The 18,596-nt window shown below is 45.6% G+C and overlaps 1 long non-coding RNA gene across 1 annotated transcript; it reads left to right on the top strand.

The window, feature by feature from the left end:
* The first annotated feature begins 3,238 nt into the window (after positions 1-3,238).
* LOC129388267 (uncharacterized) lies at positions 3,239-16,059 on the top strand. Its single transcript, XR_008615275.2, has 3 exons — positions 3,239-3,328; positions 8,692-8,781; positions 16,000-16,059. It is a non-coding gene; the product is annotated as an uncharacterized lncRNA (long non-coding RNA).
* Positions 16,060-18,596: the final 2,537 nt, after the last annotated feature.

Genomic DNA, 18,596 nt, shown 5'->3' with positions numbered 1-18,596 from the left:
GGAATTCTAGATCAAGCTACAGAACAGGTATTCGGCTTTAACACAGGAAGAGGATCTTAGTGTTGAAGCAATGAACCACAATCTTATGGGCATTATTAAGGAGTCTGCAATAGAAGTCGGTGGCAACTCCGTTAGACAGAATACCAGTAAGTTATCGCAGGAGCCAAAAGTTCTGATGAAGAAACGCCAATGAAAGCCTCTAACCCTACAGCTAGAATAGAACTGGCAGCACTTTAGAAGTTAATCAACAAGCGTAATACAGCTGACATAAGGAAGTATAATATGGATAGAATTGAACATGCTCTCAGGAACGGAGGAAGCCTGAAAGCAGTCAAGAAGAAACTAGGAATTCGCAAGAATCAGATGTATTCCTTAAGAGACAAATCCGGCAATATGATTACTAATATGGATGAGATAGTTCAAGTGGCTGAGGAGTTCTATAGAGATTCATACAGTACCAGTGGCACCAACGACGATAATGAACGAGAAAATAGTTTAAAGGATTTTGAAATCCCACAAGTAACGCCGGAAGAGGTAAAGAAAGCCTTGGGAGCTATACAAAGGGGGAAGGCAGCTGGGGAGGATCAGGTAACAGCAGATTTGTTGACGGATGGTGGGCAGATGTTCTAGGAAAACTGGCCGCCTTATATACGCAATGCCTCATGACCTCGAGCGTACCGGAACCTTGGAAGAACGGTAACATTATCCTAATTCATAATAAAGGGGATGCCAAGGACTTGAAAAATTATAGACCGATCAGCTTACTGTGCGTTGCCTACAAAATATTTACTAAGGTAATCGCAAATACAATGAACACCTTAGACTTCTGCCAAGCAAAGGACCAGGCAGGATTCCGTAAAGGCTACTCAACAATAGACCATATTCACACTATCAATCAGGTGATAGAGAAAGGTTCAGAATATAACCAACCCTTATATATAGCTTTCATTGATTACGAGAAAGCGTTTGATTCTGTCTAAACCTCAGCAGTAATGGAGGCATCACAGAATCAGGGTGTAGACGAGCCGTATGTAAAAATACTGAAACATATCTACAGCGGCTCCACAGCCACCGCAGTCCTCCATAAGGAAAGCAAGGAAATCCCAATAAAGAAAGGCGTGAGGCAGGGATATACGATGTCTCCAATGCTATTCACAGCGTGTTTACAGGAGGTATTCATAGACCTCGACTGGGAAAAATTGGGGATAAGAGTTAGTGGCGAATACGTTAGTAACTTGCGATTCGCTGATGATATTACCTTGCTTAGTAACTCAGGGGACCAATTTCAATGTTTGCTCACTGACCTGGAGAGGCAAAGCAGGAGAATGGGTCTAAAATTATCTGCAGAAAACTGAAGTAATGTTTAACAGTCTCGGAAGAGAACAGTAATTTACGATAGGTAGCGAGGCACTGGAAGTGGTAAGGGAATACATTCACTTAGGACAGGTAGTGACTACAAATCCGAATCATGAGACTGAAATAATCAGAAGAATAAGAATGGGCTGGGGTGCGTTTGGCAGGCATTCTCAGATCATGAACAGCAGGTTGCCATTATCCCTCAAGAGAAAAGTGTATAACAGCTGTGTTACCAGTACTCATGGACGGGGCAAAACATGGAGACCTACGAGAAGGGTTTTACTTAAGTTGAGGACGACGCAACGAGCTATAGAAAGAAGAATGATAGGTTTGACGTTAAGGGATAAGAGCACATTGGGTGAGGGAGCAAACTCGAGTTAATGACATCTTAGTTGAAATCAAGAAAAATAAATGGGCATGGGCAGGACATGTAATGCGGAGGGAAGATAAGCGATGGTCATTAAGGGTTAAGGACTGCATTCCACGGGACCGCAAGCGTAGTAGGGGGAGGCAGAAGGTTAGATGAGCGGATGAGATTAAGAAGTTTGCAGGGACGACATGGCCGTAATTAGTACATGACCGGGGTAGTTGGAGAAATATGGGAGAGGCCTTTGCCCTGTAGTGGGCGTAACCAGCCTGATGATGCTGATGACGATGAATATGTTGGGCAAAAAACTGCTTTTGGCATACGAGCTCTCATTAAATCTCGTACATTTTTTTTTTCTTTTCACGCCTTATTGTCTTTCTACTTTGCTTTCATACATTGCCACCTAGCATGTGATTTTAGTACGGGGGGAAATACATACAACTGTCACCTTTCTCCCATACAGCACGTTCAGAACAAGGCCATTCGGACTATTACCAACAGTTTTTTACGCTCATGCTGCTCCGCTCCTTCAGGTTAATTTCAGTTTTCCTATATCTGGCTTGTTTAAATTTCATGTTCTTGTCACTTTATATACGTTACTTAACAAACAGCTCTTGTTTCAGTTCTTAGATTCCAGGTTGCTCACAAATACCAATAGCAATAGGTTGACTCATAATCACAACCTTCTATTACCTAAATGCAACACAAATTTTTGCGAAATTACTTCCTACTTCTAAGCAATTCAACTGTGGAATGACTTACCCCATGATCTTAATTTATCATCCTTGCATGTGTTCAAGTATGAACTGAAATATTTCATCTTGTATAACTGGTTGTCCTGGTAAAGTGTGCACTTCAGCCTGGTAATGTGAAATTTTTTTCATGTGTGACTTCTTGTATAAAAATCGAATGTTCTCCTTTTCACTCCTTCGTTCACTTTTTATTTACTTATATACTGCATCACTGAACACTGTTGAATTAATTAATTATTTTGTACCAATCCTGCTAGTCGAGGGTCCCGCTGCAGTCGCTTGACTTTAAGACTCTCACCTGTGTACTATTAAAAGCCAATAATGTACCTTTTAATAGTAATAAATTAAAACTTATTTATTTGTTTATTCTATACGTATATCGCCTGGGCCCAAAGCCACCAGTAGTGATAGGGAAAAGAGCATTTGGTTGCATATATTGACACATTCACGATTAGAAACAAATTTTACAGGTTTTATATTTCTCGCTAACGTTAAAGATCGGGTTTACGTAAATATATTTTTTCCTTGTTGAATGCAGTGCTATTTGAGGCTGAACAATCTAAAAGTCAGCTACGATGTTTCTAAAGCCTTCAATACCCTGCTTCTCGCACTTAAATTGCTTGGAGATTGTCGAAGATTCAGCTATACTAAGTAGGCTCAAGGTATTTTTTGCTACTAGTGAAGGTCTGTCATGCATCTTGTGCGGCAAACGAAACTATTGCTTATCAGAAAATGCATTGTCTTTTTTTGGTCCGCAGATCCCACATTTCTCACTGTGTTTAGGGTGGCTGACATTTCATTTGATGCAGCAAGTTCTCTTCTTTCGATTGGTTTGGCATGGGGAGCCTATCGTGTAAGTACCGACTTCTTCATTAAGGCACACGCGGTGTGAATATTCCAAGCAGATTTCATTTCACTTCATATAATAATACCTTGAAGCCCCTAAAGCTATAAAGAGGAGAGTGATGCAATTCAAAAGTGTAGTACAAAGAGACAATTTCTTCGTCTAAAAAGTTAGCTAATATTGAGCGAGAAGAAACCAGGTGTAGCGTGGCGGCGATTGATTCCGAAAAGTGATCGTACTTCTTCGAATTCCGTGAACGCTTTTGTGAAATATGCCTCAAGTTGGACTTCACTTTGAGAAAAGACGCATATGTCAGTACCAAAGTATATGATCATGTGGGTTTAAATGAGTACAATACAACTTTCATAAAACATCCCATCGTATCATACATATTTATGGCATAGGGTGTCATGATATGTAGAAAAGCGCGCGAAAAAAAAAACAATGGCGCGTTCGCCGTGCGGGGGCGACCACGAAGTGTCGAACTCTAGTGGTGCGTGCCGCGTGGTGCGCGCTCGTCTTCAGTGCTGCTCGGCTTTCAAGGCCAGCCGGTTTTCGCTCGACGCCCAATCCCGAGAGCCCTGGGCCCACCATTACACCGATCTCGGACGCCAAGTGCCTGTGGTCCTGCTGGCCAACAGGTCCAGGGAACCAGGTGAGGTGAGAAGCCGGTTCAGGGAGTATCAAAGCCTTGTGCTCCTGCTAGGCAACCAGTACAGGAAACCAGGTGAGGCTGCCGCTGTTCCCGGTCACTGCGTCGACCAGCCTTGATACCGGAGGCAATAGCTGTAGCTGGAGATACTGCGCGGCTACCGTGGCTGCGTCGGCCACCATGGCTGTCATCACAGTCGCTGCTGCGAATGCAAGTTCCTTGATGCAATGGCGACGTGCATGGTGTCTTCGTCCGAACGCTGATCGACCCTTCGGGACCCACACAGGCCTCAACGCGTCAACAAACTAGAGACTACTACGAAAGACTACTTCTGTTCTAAGACGGATGTTCTAAGAGGCAGAAGCAGGATGGCCTGTATTAGTTACAATACCTTTAACTGTATGTCTCGCGCCAAGTGTTTGTTATATGCGGTTAATGTAGATTCTGTATTCTGTATGCACTCGTGTGTCGAATGCACTCCTTTGTGCACGGTTCTGGGTCCAAACCTCTCTTATCCCATCAAAATCTGGTAAACCTGCCAGGATAACACTCGCAAAATCATCGAAGGAAATTGTCCTCCCTCGAGTGCACGCTGGAAGAAAACTAAATAATGGGTACAGAAAGATTGGGTACTATTCCATCACAGCTTGGTATTGTCAGATGTGGAAATGTGCACGTTGATTCAGAAGGAACGAGCAAATAAAGAGCCGAGCGTGCTGCTGAGAGAGAGGCAAATAAGGAAGCAGACGAAAGAACTCAACAAATTCTTGAGTTCAAACTGAAGCTCCAAGATGGAGCTCAAAATTGTACAACAAATAGAAAAATTGATTCGATGCCTCTTCCGAGTGGCGCTTCTGCAGTTCTCAAATCGCAAAAATTAATTTTATTGTTTGATGAACGACGCGACGATTTGGACGTATGCTTGCAAAGGTTCGAGAGCGTAGCAAGACAAGAATGGTCGCAAGAGAAGTGAGCATTAGATGCGACCACGTGTTTGAGTGGTGAAGCATTATCACTACTTGGCCGAATGATTCCTCTCGATTTCTAGACTAAGACAAAGTACACAAAGCTTTGTTGCAAAGATTTCGCTTCACTGCGCAAAGTTACCAGGAGAAATTTCGTAAGCGCGGGGGGAAGATGGAGAAACCGAGAGTCAGTTAGCTGCTAGGCTTTCAGGCTACTCCGGCGGCTGGATTCACATGGCTAATGTGTCCAGAACGTTCGACAGCCTTCGAGACCATATCGTCGCCGGACAAATTATCGATAGTTGCCATCCAAAGCATGCAATATTCCTGAAAGAATGAGAATACACTTAACTCCTACAGTTAGCTGACGCTACTGATCGGCTCATTGAAGCCCAGTGCCTATCTAATCTCGCAAAGCTTCCAGAAGACGCAAAATGTTTCAATAGTATTCCCGTCGATCCTCCAAGAAAATCACCACCAAGGTGTATGCCATGCAAGCGTCTGCGCCATCAAGGTCATGAATGTCGCAACCCAGCCAAAGAAGTGACGAAGTGCAAGGTCCGTGTGAAGATAGGTCACAAGAGCGACGACTGCTTAAGTACGCAGTTGCAGGAGCAGGTACGCTTGTGTGGTCAATGAGAACTGCTACGATCCTCTTTTGTCCGGCAAAGTTGCAAAAGACAAAACACGGAAAGGTCATTACACTTCTAATAAAAAAACTAATGAAAGAAAATCAATTTTTCCGGTGCAAGAAAATGCCAGTAGTTTAAGGGCAAGTGCTGGATCAAAGGATTAAGATTCTTCAGTATACGGTCAGAAATACCTCAATTATCTGAAGAGCCTTGGTTCCGGATCATTATTTGACCGAATAGGGCAGCAGGGTTCTGCTTATTGATGGCTCTGTTAGTGGGGCACCAGTGGCCAAACAATAAGTAAATACGCCGTACTTTACCGGAGACATAACAGCCTTATGCATGTACACGCCACTTTATGATCTGGTGCTTGGAAACCGACCATGTGTCAGAGGGCCTCTCTAGCGAAATATTAACTGCTGCAGTTGACCAAAAGAAAACTGCTTCGTTAAACTACAGTGTACATGTAATACTTGTGGAGCACGCTCACTATGTTTCTGCCACGGTTAAACCACATGAGGATAACTCCATTGTGTGTACCAAAGGCTAATGGTGTGAAGTAACCAAAGACCAATATGCAGAGGAACAAAATAATTACAAAACGTTTTAGCCCTGTTTGCTAAAGTTGGCAGAAGCTTCCAGTGACAAAAAGGCCAGTGCTACTCGTTCCTTGAAAAACATGGACTTCTCAACCGGCAGTACTGATTTGCTACAGGAAAGACATATAACCGGCTTATCGTGCCGAAGATGATTAGAAGACATATCCTTGGAGCCGGACGCGAAAGTGTTAAGGCAGAACACCAAGGCATTCCGCGTATGACAGACGAGCTTAGGCAGGTTGTTACTGGACAGATATGCATGGCGATAGGCGCCAGCAAACAACACCAAAAGGCGAAAGTGGTGTGGCGCTTCTGGACAACATGCCTATCAGACGTACGGCTTTCGAGCGTGTTCTGGTTAATTTATTAGGTCCTTTCTCGCCTAAATCGAACCGAAGCAACCGTTACGTTCTCATTTTTATAGGCTTTGCCACTAGGTATGCAGGTGCCATCGCTCGTGCTGCGTTTGATGCTATGCACCTGGCTGAAGTATTGATTGAAGTTTTTTGTACCATTGGTCCACTGAAAGAGATCGGAAGCGACCAAGGAACAAGTTTCTGAGCAGAACTCACGAAAGAGGCAGGCCGCTTACTCGCTATTAGGCTTTTCTAACAACGCCATATCATGCCATGGTGACCACGCTTCCCCCTACAGAGAATCCCGCAACTCTGTAATCCGATGGAGGAGTGTCTAAAAGGCGGAATAAATCGGCCTTCAATATATTCCTCGTGCAAGCCGGCGCTTTCAGACGCTTAGCGTGTAAAACACTTTGCGCGTCACTGCAATAATTTACGTGTAAAAAATTCACTGGATGCTTATGAGTGTGTAAAGACGAGGTTTATTCCTCAGCTGCGGGGCGGGCTTGGTATTTGCGCACCGAATCTCGAGCTCACCAAATCGGTTGGCGGTCATCATGTTCTGCTGCCTTCATGACAGTGGGTGAAATTTGTATATGGCATGGTGGGCAATACAACAGTTCCATGCGGCACTCCAATGCTCACCGGCTTGATAAGGATGCATTGGCACAACAGGCCACGTCGTAGCGCATCGAGCGAGTCATACGCAGATGTGGTACGCAGACGCCACCTGCTCAACGCGACTCTGTTATTGGGATAAGCAACTTCTGGTAAGCGCCCAAGTTCTTCGAGTTGGTAAGCTACTCCAAGGCAGGCTACATGAAACAGAGGCACAAGTTGCCTAGAGCTAACGCTTTGAATGTAATCGCGCAGATTATCTAGCTGATGGGGCCTTTTGACTGTCAAAATTAGCTGTGCGCTTTTCACCGTACTAAGGCGCTTCCTACAATGTCAAGCGCGTAATGTCTTACCATGAATCATCCGTTTCAGTGCTAAATAGAACGTCCCCTCGCTCTGCAACGTTCACCATGATGGCTGAGGGACGCGTCCATGATGATGATGATAATGTTTTACTGGCATTCTTTTGAAACGGGGCGGTGACACAAAGTCACATAGCCTGCTTGAGCTAATCAGTATGCTACACATGATATCTATTGTAGCATTTTGTGTGAATGTCCTTTACTTTCCTTTTTTCTCTTCCTCAGAACTTATGTTGCCATGTACCGCTATCTATGCCTGTAACAGATTCGGTCGTATCAGTCTATTCTTTGCTTTTCCCCACCACTACTGTAAGGCCTTTTGCTTATCTCGACTTTTGCCTGGTTGATGCTTCATCATCATCATCATCAGCCTGGTTACGCCCACTGCAGGGCAAAGGCCTCTGCCATACTTCTCCAACTACCCCGGTCATGTACTAATTGTGGCCATGTTGTCCCTGCAAACTTCTTAATCTCATCCGCCCACCTAACTTTCTGCCGCTCTCTGCTACGCTTTCCTTCCCTTGGAATCCATTCTGTAACTCTTAATGACCATCGGTTATCTTCCCTCCTCATTACGTGTCCTGCCCATGCCCATTTCCTTTTGTTGATTTCAACTAAGACATCATTAACTCGCGTTTGTTCCCTCTCCCAATCTGCTCTTTTCTTATCCCTTAACGTTACACCTATCATTCTTCTTTCCATAGCTCGGTGCGTCGTCCTCAATTTAGGTAGAACCCTTTTCATAAGCCTCCAGGTTTCTGCCCCGTACGTGAGTATTGGTAAGACACAGCTGTTATAAACTTTTCTCTTGAGGGATAATGGCAACCTGCTGTTCATGATCTGAGAATGCCTGGCAACCGCACCCCAGCCCATTCTTATTCTTACGTTACAAAACGTTAAACATTAAACGTTACAACATTAAAAATGGAATTTTCGTAAGTGTACGCCTTCGTTTATTCAACTACCTATGCACCGGGCCTACAGAACTTTTCCTTAAAATATATATATATATATATATATATATATATATACTGAAAGTAAACCTACGTAGACCACTGGCGATTACAGGAACGAACAGTTTCTCGAGCAGAAAATAATGCTTCACTTAGCTTTTATGCATCACGTCTATACGATAACATTGCACTAACGACCTCGAATTAGGCAGGTGCTCTTCTCTTTTCATTGCAGGTAAACCGTCTCCTGCTAGAAAGAGTTGTACTTGGAACCAAAATAAGGATCGTCGCTATGGCTATCTTGTTCGGGTTTCAGATTTACATTGTGAGTAACCTCTTTTGAGCTAGTTATGTTTTACTAACGTGCCAGCGGAAGTTAGTATGCGAGCGCTAAACCAGGTGAAATATAGATTACTTATATAACACTTCTAGCCGCAGTAATTCTGTATGAAATAGCTGCATATAAGTGACTAGTAAAATGGAGGAAATGCCTTTTTGTTTAGAGAACTGACCTATTCACTCAAAATACGGCTTATTTTCACATACATAGAGGCATTTTTGTGCACGCCAGTCAAGTGCTGCCAAGTTTGTCAAACCGCAGAGGCTTCCCTTTGACAGGCTTGTGCAATGCACGCATGACTTTGCGCTCATCAACCATTCTATATTTGAATGCTTCTGTGGCAATTTAATAGCGTATATTAAATTTTATTCACTTATCAAAAGGCAGGTCCATATAAAGCATGTTAGAAACAAATACGCAAGACTTGCGAAAACTTCTGAAATTCATATTATTTCAAATAGGGCCTTGGAATTCTATTTTGTTTATTCAAAACGCAGTGTCTAAGATTTCTCAAATATTGGAAATTTTCTTTTAGAAAACCACGCTGACAAGAAGCAAACAAATTCACGGACGATTACGATACTCTTCAATGCGAATTTTGAGCGCAACTATTCAGGTTTTTTTTAAGTCGCGACATATGGGGGCGAAGAATTTGATTCTTAATGAAGGGTTATCATGTCGGCAGCACGGTGCCTCTCTTCGGGCAGATCGTTTAGCATTATCGGCACGCGAAGCATCTCCACCGGTTGCATTGCTCATTGTTCAGAAAGAAAGTGTGACCACGGGAACGTTTGGCTCGCTCGGGCCGCATTTTCTCATGGCGGCGGCGCAGTGGAAACAGCGCATGCGCAGCAGGTCCGAAGCTGACGCGAGTGCTTTGTTTCCTTATATGGTACCAGTGGACGCGCTGGCCGCACGCGTGACCGCCGCCTTGGAGAATGTCTCATGCCGCACTATGCTTTCCTCCTCGCCCTTTTGGCATGCTCCCCTCCGCTTACCTCCTCATGCTATCGCTGGACCTACCTTCTCTTTCCTCCTCGCGCTCTCTTCCCTATCGCCGGCCTCACCCGTACCTCGCACATGGCGGAGACACGGGCGGAATCTGGCGCATGGTTCGCCTCCCTCACGGCCGATCTGCGTGTGCTCAGCCACCTGGAGCGTATCTCCCGAGGCCCTGGCGCCGGCCTCATGCTGTCCCTACTCCACCGACTCCGTGAACCGTGTGCGAGGATGGTCTTCGACCCTTTCGACGACATGGTGGCTGATCCACCGGCGTTCCCTCCCCCCTGGCTGCACCCGAACCAGCACGTGCCATTACACGTGTGCCTCGACCTTCCGGGCGTCCGTTGCAAGCACCGCAAATCACTATGCGCAATAGCGCGCATAGGCTGCTGCGCGGGTACATGACGATCTGTTGGGAAGGACACACCTGTACTAGGACTGCTCCGTCCTCAAAGAGGGCTAGGCGGCTGCTTTCTGCCCTGCACCGTACCTCGGAGTCGAGAGACGATGGCGCCTCTCTTTCCGCGCTTCCTCCACAACCGCGGAGCTTGTGGGGATACACCCGGCTGCCGAATTCGCCGCGAATCACGAGTGCGGCGAATTCTGCGACTTGCTACAGGCGCTGCGGCTGCTCCTGCTCGACGAACGCGCCCCGCTGCTTGCTCACTGAGTTGCCTGCCGACTCCAGGCTTTGGAAAGGCGTGAGTGGGAACAGCGACTCCAGTGGCTCCTGTCCTATGTCGGCATCGCGGGAAACGAGGAAGCGGACGAGCTTGCCGGCGTACACACCACCCGTCGACCACGCTGTCGCCGCGGCTCAACTCGTTTGACTTGGTGCGCCAGCATTTCCAGAAAGACGTCGCGCTCCGCCACCCCGAGAGCCGGATCGCGCAGGGGCACTTGCCTCGCGTCTCCGGGAGTCAGGGTTCACGAGGAGGGAGCACCCTTCTTGCTCGCCCTGCACACCAGCTCTGTTTGGCCCGCCGAACGTCAGCACCGGTTCAGCGGTTCTGACCGGTTCAGCGGTGCAGCACCGATCCCCCCTCTGCCGAGGCTGCGGCGCACTGGAAATTCTGCAAGCACCTGCTGTGCGAGTGCCCGGTTACCACCGCCGCGCGAAAAGCCTTCGTCAGCATCTATCGTCAGTACAACCTGCCTTATTCGGGGGTGGAACTCATTCTGCACTCTTCCTGCTGCAACTTTCCTCTCAGGGTGCGGTTCCATGCTTTGCTAACCTTCGCCGAAGATGCCGGCCTTGCCGACCGCCTTTTAGCTTGTCCCGTGACCCGCCTAGGCATCCTGTGTTGTCGCTGCTCCTGCCACCTCACCTTTCTCTCTGTTCCCCTTTCTGCAGTGCGGTGGAGGTGTCCTCTATTAACAGAAATTTACCGCGCTGCACATAGCCTCACCTTTCACCCCCAATCAAGAATCTCTCTCTCTTTCATCACCCACTGGTTCTGCGCTCGCTTTTTTATCCTTCGCTGTGCTCGTTCGCTCGGTTATGCTGAGGGACTCCGACGCGGACGCTGAAATGCGCCTCCCTGATCATTTCATGTTTTGGAGCGTAGAATGCCGTTAACATCTCGTTCGCTCTCCTAGCGGTAGTGTGTACCTCTCTACAATTTATCTTCTACAGGTCTATATCTACTCGCGTCGGGGTGGCGATGTCCCCCACCAAGTCAAGCCCATTGCAAATAGCCAACCCTGAGGTCATGGCTGCTCCTATCTTCATTTATTTATTGTCCCTGGAATAGCCATGATGATAAAATTTGTGCGCGAGATGCCGCCATCAGTGTGGCCTATTTTACATTTTCCTGCCCTCGACAATGCCGAAGTGGTAGGTTCCGACTCGGTCACAATCTGCGCTTGAGAATCGTGTCAGGGTACTCCTTTCTAGTCGTATATTTGGCACGTTGCAGTCAGCCACTTAGTGGACATTCATCGAACGTTCGTTCACTATCACCCGTTTGAGCTTCATGCACTGTTCATGCACTATCATAGAGTCGCTTTCAGCATCAAATCCAAAGAACTGGGACCAACGTCATGGCTCCACAGAGCTTTCTGATAACTCACAATGATCGTTTTGGACGTGGCTATTTTCCGATGTCTCATCCACTCGCATACTAATGCTTGAGCACTCAAATTCTTGCCTGGTCTTGCTTTCTTTCGGTTGTTTGTTTCCCGACGCGTTATAACTGTTCTTACATAACCAGCCTACAAAAGTCTTCTTTTCCATTGTGCAGACATTTCTTCTTCCTATAGGTCCACGTTTCCTTCTCTTCAAATTGAAAATGTTCTCAACTACTTAACATTGGCTTCCGCACTTTGCTGGTCCGAGACAAATGAACTCGAGCTTTCCTAGGGGCTTCCCTCTCCCACGCTTGCAAGCGCATGTTTGTACACTCTTTGACGCTTATTCGTTATCAATTGCAGGAAGAATACTCATTTTTTCCTTGTTTGCTTCATCTACCAGAGAAGGCTCATTTTATTTCTTCGTTTTCATTCCCTGTCTTTCTCCATGTCATGTAGCACTCGGTACATTCGCAAGGCAAACTAGCTCCTCAATGACTATCAAATGACCACCATAAAGATTTTTAATGCACTTAACGCACTTCGAGGTTACCGAAAATTGGAATAAGGCTTCTCTTGCGCCCTCCTCATTACTTTCATCTGATCGCACCGCATTCGTCGCTATTACAACAAAGTCCTTTCTTATTCCACGCACTGAAGTTACCTGACCTGGCGAAGCCGTTGTGATTTACGTAGGAGTGCTGGTTCTTCCACCTGCTGCAGTCTTTGAAGCCGTCATCGCTACTTTGGTACACCAGGTAGAAATTGAATGCCCTAGTGAGTACAAGGGCTCAGTGTACAAGATGGATGTCACCGCTGAGTCTACAGGATGGATGTCACGGATGAACTTCATCGTCCGGGCTTTGTGAACCTGGAAGTTATCGTCGAATTGAGAATGTAACGTCTGTGTGAAAATATCATTGTCGCTCTTAATGCGAGGACGGCGATGACAGGATGTCCCTGGTAAAGCTCTGTAGACACCGCAGCCTGGCGACCATCTGGCCGTAAAGCAGCAGGGCACTGTGTCAAATGAGTTAGGATCAAATTGACGATCCTGCCGCCTCACCAAACTCCCCACAACGACCGCCGCCACGTCAATCCGTGGCCTCAGAGTCTCGGCAAAGCCCCTGCCGCAGTCTCGATTGCCGGGCTCCGGCACAAAACGTTAATAACCAAGCCCGACATCAATGCTGCTCCGTCTTCTTCCTTTCGTTGGTGCCGCCCTAATCTCCGTATTGATCATGCCAGTGTCCGGAGACAGGTGGTTGTCCCCCTCTATATAAAGACCCATCACCCATGATTTGAAGTTGCAATGAGCAAAATACAGGCTTTACTTTGACCAGCGATGGTTGAGGCCGCGTACATGAGGGCAGCCGGCTGAACACGTTGGCTGGTACATTGCACTGTGCGTCTCTATCACAGAGGGCCTATCTCTGGTTAGTGGTAGCATGATTAAACCACTGGGTCTGAGTAACCGCTGAGAACATTCACTTGTAAACACTGCAAATTCCGAAAAAGATATTGTGGTAAAAGTGTGAACCGCCTACCGAAAACAGGGGTATTAAGCATGGGAGCACCAAACAATGAGGCAAGTATTCTTCTTCGAGCTGGTCTTTGTCTAGAAAGGGGACCATGGAGCTTTAAGATAGCAGAAGTAATCTTCTTTTGATGGCAATCATTGTTCGAACGTTGACATACACTCATGGACAAACTTTGCAGGGTTCCCAAGATATTTGTGATATTTACCAGCGTTCATCTTTACCACGGCAAACCAGCAGCCGCGTTCGCCGGCCCAAGCGAGAGCAGGCCCAAAAAACAACCAAAATCGCACAATGCTACAAGACTGAAGCAGACGGATCAAACAGCCCAGCACCGCAAAGACCGAAAGATAGGCCCAAATGACGTTTTGATTGAGAGCAGCCTGCTGTCTTACTGCCACCATTCTTGCAAGTAATAGCCCCGCGTGAACACGACGTCGCCTTGTTTGAAGCCTCCCACCTCACCCCTCAGCAGACGCTTGCATATGGACAGCTTACACATTTACCGGCGCCGATCACTACTAGTTAAGCATCAATGGATAGCGCAATCTATATTATGACCGAGCTAAAACCTTTCAAGTCGACGCAGTAGCGCGTGAAATCGACAAATATTAACGCGACATGCGTGACTCCTGCCAAGGCGTCGTACACTGCATTGGAAAGGAGAGCCCTCCGCCGCAACTCTCGAGAGGCTTAGTGCCTGACTATGAAATCACTGCCGCCCGTATGGTGCTGGGAAACTAACACTACGCTAATTCCCTTTCGTTGCTAGTGCAGCCCACTTACCGTCACCTACTACACAGCACGCTATACAGCGTATCCGAACTATCATGCACCATGATTTAAAAATATGCAAATGGCACTTAGGGGAAAAAACTAAGGTAATGTTGTTCGCCGTCGCTTGGAGTAGACAGACAATTTCTTTTTGCATTCCGTCTAAATACATTATTAATCTTTATTACTCACCTTGTCACATGTCGGGATTAGATGAAAATTGTAGAAGAGAAAATTGTAGAGTACCATGAAAAACTGCCGATACAGCTGTCTGTTGCTCAATACGTGCGACACAAAAGTCTTTTGTGAGCGTGAAAGAAGCCCTGGAATACACGCAAATGATTACACGCGACTTGCCTGGCGCGGCAATTTTGCGTGTATTCGCGGGCTTCTTTCACGCTCTGAAAAACAAACAATTTTATGCTGCACGTATAGAGCAGAATAGGAGTTTTTCACGTTGCAATACAGTTTCGTCATTGACACACTTCATCTAATTATAGTACTTGAGAAGTTGGTAAATAGTACTATTAATTATTAATTAATTAGGCGGAATGCCAAAAAGATTAATCTGATTACCTCTAAGTGACAGCCAACAACATTACCTTGGCTTTGTCCAGCTATGTGGCATTTCCATGTTTTTAGATCTTGGCGCATGATAGTTGAGACACCGTGCATATGCGACTTTATATTGCTACAATAATGCCCACCCCAAGACCGTTTTATTGTGATAGCATATATATATATATATGGACATTCCAGGCGCATTTCTGCCGTTGGCGTCGTCGTCACCGTGATGTTCCATATAAGTTCCACGGGCGATAACTTCGTCGCCGCGTGCCGTCTGCTATATGCGCTAGTGACAACGTGCCAGCGTGAGCCAACACGGCGGTTCCTTCTCGCTAGCTCATTCTCGCCCTAGGGAGGAAAGTGGAGAGGAAGCGCACCATTTTCCTGCGCGCAAATGGCACTAGGTGAAAGGGAGAGAGGAGGGTGTCAACTTCGGCGTTTGCTACGTACGCACGGCCACGCGGGCCCTATCTTGAAAGGGATCTCTCATGTTTGCTGTGTTTTCACCGGTTAGTTCGCATTGAATCTAGGGGCACCACGAGGGCCAATTCGCTCGCTGCTGCTACCACGCATCCTCACTCCAGCGCTTCGTCAGCGAGTTCACGCAGTCAAAAACAACTGTCTTTACTTCGTACAGCTGTCGACTAATTTGCTGTGGCAATGAATGATTCCTCTTTCGGACGAAAGTGCGACTGTTCTTTTACGACTGCTCATTTATTTCGAAAATCGCAGCATTGTCAACGCGTTGTTATAGGAGGAATACAAAACGAACAAGAAAGCATTTCAGCTATGCGGGCGTAGAACAACATTTCTACATGAATAAAAACAGTACTTGGCAACAGTACCACGTGGGAATAATGATTTGAAATAAATGAGTCTGCTACAATCTGGAAGTCTTCAATGCTACTCGGGAGCTCATTTTACAGCCTAACTGTGGGGCAATAAAGGTCTTCAAAGCATCCGCAGGACACTGTTCCTCATTGAAATCCTCCATTTTACGGTGAGCTTCTGCCGTGCACAGAAGACGTTAATTAATTTATAACAAGCATAAAATTGCATTTTTACATTGGCAAAGCATACCAGCGCAATTGAAGTGCTCTTCTAGGGTACGAAATATGGTATGCGTGCAATTTGACACTGAATTCCTCACAATTCAATGTATCCTTCCTTGAACGCGGCTGTCTTTATTATCGGAAGAAATGCGAGGAACATGATACCTCAGCCTTTGTTATGACCATTTATCTCGTTTCAGTGGTCGAAAATGGAAAATCCGACTGTCATCCCTGGATTTGGTGAGATTTCGGCAATTAAGGTAAGCGAGCTTCATCTTGGCAAGCGCTAGGAAACTACGTAAGCAAGCCAATCGCGCCCTTTGTAAGGCAACTGTTAAGCGCTTAGAAGATAAAAAATTCCACATGGCCGATGATGTCGGGACTTCTCAGGGCGCCAATAGGCACTCGCACTGATTGTAGGTATGGCGGCGAACATAACGGGTAAACAGGAAAGGTTACCGAAACAAATTAAAACGCTACTTGTATAGTAGACTGCTCAACTTAGGTCTGGTTTTATTTGAGTAAGCAGTATCCCTCTGCAAAGCGAACCACGCATGCGTAACAGCACTTACACATTTATACGCAATAATGAGCAGTGGCCGTGCCTATCTAAAAATTAGTTATCCTTGCTTGTCAGGAGCCGGGACGACATTCTAGCCTAGATTTTTGACGCAGAAGGCTTCCAAAATAGTCTTTTCTGGTAAGTATTCCATTTCGCAATGGATAATGTGTTTCTTAACAGCGACCAGAGACGACATTTTTTACAGTGCAATGACAGGTCGCCGCAAGAGAAACAGTCTGTGATGCTCGTGCATCTTACCATTCACACAAAGCCCCGGCTATCCAACGTGCACTTGTCCATCCACTAATGGAATGTTGTATAGAGTCCAGAAGCTTCTTTTTGTATGCGTGTTCACATGTGTAATTTCACATTTCCTTATCTGCCCCGCATACATTGGCACTCAATTACGATCGCTACTATTACGCGGTGCATGGCCATTTGTTATAATTACGTGGAAATGTGTGTTTGATTGATGTTACACATGCGTCATTTGGCCCGTTGGGGGACAAAGTTTGACTGAAATAAACATATCTAAGTCCGGCTCCCTGTCTTAATTTAGTGTTTGCCTTCCACTCTGTCACTATTTCCTACGGTTTTTGTAATGTCTTCACTGGCAACCCCATGCTGCGAACTATATTACAACTTGTCCAGCAAGGTATCCTTACCAGCACTCATGCCTGTGCATTTGTTGCGTTCCGGTCGCAATTACCAAATATAGCACGACTGAGGTCTTGCGCAATACTTTTCACTCTATATACGCTGAAAGTAATTATAGGCCTTCGCTACAAAGGAAAATATCACTGCCTAATCAGAAAGAAGGTAAGTTCTTACGCAAATATTTTGAGAAAATAGGGGTCGCCCAGTCAAATACGGAAGCCATGCCACGATCAACTGCGCATATAAATTTTAGGATCCCTTGTACAGATGTATGGTTATTTTCATCTCTCGGAAGACGTGCGCTAACGCTGCTTCATGCGAAGACCGAACCTGCCACAAGAAGGCCAATGTTGCCAACTGAATACTAAGTAGATGTCTACAGACCATAATTTAAAATACCTGGCCAAATATTCTGATGACATCTTGACCTTTTTATCAGTTTGCACACCCATGATATATACTGTGGATATTTAGACCAGGAAGTTTTTTTTATAATTTTACGCAAACTGAAACTGATATTCTTATGTTCCACGCAAACTAGAGAAGAGTTTTCTGTTTTTTTCTTAAGGCCTCCCTGCGCATAAATACTAACGCCGTCGACATTCCCCTCACCATCACATATGTAATAAACAAAGCAAACCCCGCAAATAAAGGATATTTAATATTTTCGTAAACTGATCATAACGGCACGGAGAGGGAACTTGAATTATCCGTGTTTTTCTTACTATTGACACAAAGTGGTATGTTACATATAAGTGCGCCGCTTTTCAAGAAAAGTTGTTTAATCTACATAAAATTGTATTCCTCCAAAGTTTTGTACGTGGAACCTATCATACCATATAGTTTACTCGAGAGGTAGATCTTAGTAAATAAAAAAAAATGATTATAATCAAAAGGTCACGCTCAGCGGTAGCCTCAGTTACGGATGGAATGCTTTGTTTTCGCAAAAAAAACAGCAAGAAAATCATAGAAGTTATAGGAAAGGGATCGTATTAACAAATAATGTTACACTAGAATTGATTATACGAGATCATTTAAGCAAATCCGTATGCTGGTCATGCCATTAGCTAAGGTCGCTGGCCATTGGAAAAGGCCACTTACGAGTAAAATGCTTTGCAAGTTCTGCCACAGTTTCATCATTACAAGTTAAAATTCTGGAATAAAAATCCTAAAGCTTTTTAAAAGGGCACTGAAGCATCCCTCGAACTTGAGGAAAAGACACAATCCGCTGGTAACATACGCTGCTATAAACATCTCAGCCAAATTTAGCAGCCTTGCGCAGCTCGTAAATCTCGCAAGCGGAGTGCGAAGTAACTTTTACCTCAAACGCGTTTTTTTTAATACAGGAGCCTTCTTCTATTTTCAGGATGCTTTATTTCGTAATATAGCAGATTCGTATACGCGGCTGCTATCGGCGTTTGCTCTTGACTAGGGTGTTTGGATGAGTGCGCTTCGTTCTACTCTTAGTGCGTAATTTATTGATACACGTTTTTAAACAGGCGTACGCGGACATCTGCTTGCAAATTCCGATAATAATTACGTACTTCCAGAAGAAACCGACTGTCTTCTACATGCTCA

This window comes from Dermacentor andersoni, chromosome 10 (assembly GCF_023375885.2).
Source record: "Dermacentor andersoni chromosome 10, qqDerAnde1_hic_scaffold, whole genome shotgun sequence".
Classification (NCBI taxonomy): domain Eukaryota; kingdom Metazoa; phylum Arthropoda; class Arachnida; order Ixodida; family Ixodidae; genus Dermacentor; species Dermacentor andersoni.
The sequence above is the reverse complement of the archived record's forward strand: the minus strand, read 5'-3'. Positions and strand labels throughout refer to the sequence as shown.